Genomic DNA, 4,488 nt, shown 5'->3' with positions numbered 1-4,488 from the left:
CATCTCATTGACGGTCTTCCTCTTTTTTGCTGACCCTCTACTTTACTAAGTATAATGTCTTTCTCCAAGGACTTGTCCCTTCTCACAACATGACCAAAGTAGGTGAGACAAAGTGTTGCCATTCTCCCTTCTAAGGAGCATTCTGGCTGCAGTCTTCTGGGACAGATTTGCTCTTACTTGTGGCAGTCCATGGTATTTTCTGTATTCTTTCATAAGACCACAGTTCAAAGGCATCAACTCTTCTTCAGTCTTCCTTGTTCATTGTCCAGCTTTCTAAAGGGTTTACAATTTGGACAATTGAAAATACTGTGACTTGGGTCAGATGTACCTTAGTCTTCTAAGTGACATCTTTGCTCCTTAACGCTTTAAAGAGGTATTTTGAAGAAGGTTTTCCCAGTGCAATATGGTTTATTTCTTGACTGCTGCTTTCATTGGTGTTGATTATACATCCAAGTAAAATGGAATCCCTGACAACCTCAACATTTTCTCCATTTATCATTATGTTCTCATTGGTTCAGTTGTGAGGATTTTTGCTTCTTTATGTTGAGGTATAATCCAAAGTGAAGATAGTCATCTTTATCTTCATCAGGTAATGCTTCAAGCCCTCTTAACTTTGAGCAAGCAAGGTTGTGTTATCTGCATGTAGCAGATTGTTAATGAGTCTTCCTCCAATCCTGAATCTGCATACTTCTTCATGTAGTTCAGTTTCTCAGATTTTTTGCTTATTCATACAGATTCAATAAGTATGGTGAAAAGGTACAACCATGACACACACCTTTCCCAATTTTAACTATCCCTTGCTCTGTTTGAGTGACTGCCTCTTGGTCTGTACCAGTTCCTCATGAGAACAATTAAGTGTTCTGGAATTCCCATTCTTAGCAGTGTTCTCCAAAATTTGTTATGATCCACATAGTTGAATGTCATTGCATAGTCAATAAAGGACAAGTCAATATATTTCTGGTATTCTTTGCTTTCTGTGAAGATCCATTTGACATCAACAATGGTATTCCTTGTTCCATGTCCTCTTCTGACTCCTGCTTGAATTTATGCCAGTTCCCTGTCAATATACTGCTGCAATCATTTTTGAATTATTTATAGCAAAAATTTACTTGTGTTTGATATTAATGTTATTATTTGATAATTTCCATATTCTGTTAGATCACCCTTCTTTGGAATGGGCACAAATGTGAATATCTTCCAGTTGATTGGCCAGGTAGCTGTCTAATGCATTTCTTAGCATAAGCAAATAAGCACCTCTAGCACAACACCTGTTTGTTGAAACATCTCAACAGGTATTCCATCATTTCCTGGACTCTTGCTTTTCACCAATTGCTTCAGTGCAGGTTGGACTTCTTCCTTCAATACCATTGGTTCTTCATCATATACTACCTCCTGAAACGGTTGAATGTTGACCAATTCTTTTTGGTAGAGTGACTGTGCATTCCTTCCATCTTTTTTTGATGCCTCATGCATCATTCAATATTTTGCCCATAGAATCTTTCAGGATCACAATTTGAGACTTGAATTTTTTTCTTCAGCTCTTTCCGCTTGAGAGATGACAAGAGTTTTCTTTCTTTTTGGTTTTCTAACTACAGTTCTGTGGACATTTCATTATAATACTTTACTTTGTTTTCTCGAGCCACCCTTTGAAATCTTCTTTTCAACTCTTTTATTTCATCATTTCTTCCATTTGCTTTAGCCACTCTCCATTCAAGAGCAGTTTCAGAGTCCTTTCTGACATTCATTTTGGTCTTTTCTTCCTACACTATATTTTTAATAACCTTTTACTTACTTCATGTATGTTGTTTTAGATGTCATCCCATAACTCTTCTGGTCTTCAGTCATTGGAGTTGAATGTGTCAAATCTATTCTTCAGATGGTTTCTGAATTCTGGTGGAATACAATGAAGGTCATATTTTGGTTCTTATGGACTCATTTTAATTTTCTTTAGCTTGAATTTGAATTTGTATATGAGTAAGTAATCGCCTATTCCACAGTCAGCTCTTGGCTATGTTTTGATTGATGTTATTGAGCTTCTCTATTGCTTCTTTTTACAGATATACTTGATTTGATTCCTGTGTATTCTATCTGGTAAGGTCCACATGCATAGCCACCATTTATGTTTTTGAAAAAAGGTATTTGCAATGAAGTCGTTGGTCTTGCAATATTCCAGTGCTCGTTTGTCAGTGTTTCATACTGTGGTGGCTTGCCTGTTGCTGTGAGCCTGGAAGCTATGCCATTGGTATTTCAAGTACCGGCAGAGTCACCCATGGTGCATAGGTTTCAGTGGAGTTTCCAGACTAAGATAGACTGAGGTATTTTATCTAGCAATTCTAATTTAATAGATATACAGTCTCTTGACATTCAAGATTTTTTCCATTTTGTTATAAATACACATAACAAAACATTTACCACTTCAACAATTGTACATTTATATTTCAATTATATTGATTATATTCTTCATGTTATGCAACAATTATCACCTTTTTTTCCACCACCATTAACATAAGTGCAGTGGACACTAAATAGCAATTCCTTTTCCCCCTCCCTACCTTTCTGGTAACCACCAATAAGCTTTGGTTTCTACACATATTCTTATTTCAAATAAATGAAATTATACGGTATTAGTTCTTTTGTGACTGACTTATTTCATGCAGCATAATGTTTTTAGGGTTCATCCATATTGTGGTATGTATCAGGACTTCCTTTCTGTTTATGGCTAAGTAATATTCCATCACTCAAGATTTTGCAAAGACATTATATGGGACTTGATACCACATTGCTTTATATAATTTTGCATTTCATTTCATTGAGATTTATTTTTTTTTTACTATTTATTGATAGCAGTGATAATCTCTTACATTTGAATAATGTTAGTTTCACAAAATTATTCTACTTTTATTATTTCATTTCATTTGACTTTCACTAAACTGTGAAGTTTGTAAGAATATGCACTTTGTAAGTGATGAAAATGAATTAGTAGAAGTTCTGTGACTTGCCTGAGTGGTTAGTAGTGGAGATCAGATTAACATCTAGGTCTTAGGAGCTGTCCAGTGCACACATTATGGAATATGGTACACTGCTCCCTATTTAAAATCAAAAGCATAAACATTGCAAAATTAAACCTTTTACCAGAGGTTTTCAGCTATATTTATGAGGTATGTAATAAATTTTAAATCTTTTGCTCACATAAATTGAAACATTTTTCCTTTCTTTTCCACTTTTGCAATATGTAAGTTGTTTCTAGGTGCTGTTGAGTTGGTTGCAACTCAAAACAATCCTATGTACAAGCCTGGGCCTGCACTATCCTCACAATTGTTTCTATATTTAAGCTCATTGTTTCACCCACTGTGTCAATCCATTTCTTTAAGGGTCTTCCTCTTTTTCTTGGATCCTGTACTTTACCAAGTATGTTGTTCTTCTCCAGGGTCTGGTCCCTCTTTATAACGTGTCCAAAGTACATGACAATAAGTCTTACCTTCCTTGCTTCCAAAGAGCATTCTTGCCATACTTCTTCCAAGATAGATTTGTTCGTTTTTCTGGAAGGCCAAGAATATTCAATATTCTTCACCAACACCACATTGGTACTACTAATCAAGTTTCTTACAGAAGAAAATAATTAGCACTTAAAATTGTAATGATTATCTCCAGTCTTTAAAGGAGGTGACTTCAAAAAATGCATGGAGGTTATAAGTTGCTTGTGTGCCATCAAGTCGGACCTGACTCATAGCGACCCCTCCTTGGGTTTCCGAGGCAGTATCACTATGGAAGTAGATTGCCGAACCTTCCTTCCGAGGAGTGGCTGGTGGGTTTGAACCACCAGCCTTCTGGTTAACAGTCAGGTGCCTTAGGCACTACACTACCAGAGGTCCAAAAAATATGGAACACTTCACGAATTTGCATGTCATCCTTGCACAGGGGCCATGCTAATCTTTTCTGTATCGTTAGTTTTCATAAATAGATGAAAAGTTTGCAAAGAGTCTATGACAGATATTTAGTCAGTCAATAAGTAAATATTTAAGCATTTATTTAACAAGTATTTATTGATAACTTTATCTAAGAAGAGACTTACTGAATTGAGTAAACAGTTAAGTGGTCAACTTGTAGCTAAAAGTTTGGCAGTTCAAACCCAGCCAGTGGCACTTTAGAAGACAGGCTTATTTATCTGCTTCTAAAATGTTACAGCATTGAGAACCCTATGGAGCAGTTTTACTCTGCACACGTGGGGTCTCCATGAGTCAATATTGACTTAAATGCAACTAACATCAATGAACAACTATATAAAAAGCACATTATGTCATATCTTTGAGATAAAAATGAGCACACATGTGTCCTTTGTAGGCTCTGGAAAATAAAAACTTAAGAAGAAAAGACTCCATTTGTAGCCAGACACCAGCTGGTTCTTTTGGTCTTAAGGTCCATCATATCTTTGGACTAATTCTTTCCAAATGCCTTTGATTTTCTTCACTCTTCTTTGCTTCAGATGAG

The 4,488-nt window shown here is 35.9% G+C and overlaps 1 non-coding gene across 1 annotated transcript; it reads right to left on the bottom strand.

Moving 5' to 3' along the window:
- Positions 1–3,873: 3,873 nt before the first annotated feature.
- On the bottom strand, positions 3,874–3,985 carry LOC122151190. The gene has a single exon (XR_006164027.1). It is a non-coding gene; the product is annotated as a U6 spliceosomal RNA (small nuclear RNA).
- Between the last annotated feature and the right edge of the window lie 503 nt (positions 3,986–4,488).

Source organism: Orycteropus afer, unplaced genomic scaffold (genome assembly GCF_000298275.1).
Source record: "Orycteropus afer afer isolate SDZICR_OR568_19922 unplaced genomic scaffold, OryAfe1.0 scaffold00327, whole genome shotgun sequence".
In the NCBI taxonomy this organism is placed as follows: domain Eukaryota; kingdom Metazoa; phylum Chordata; class Mammalia; order Tubulidentata; family Orycteropodidae; genus Orycteropus; species Orycteropus afer.
Note: the sequence above shows the minus strand (reverse complement) of the source record. Positions and strands in the feature narration are given on the sequence as shown.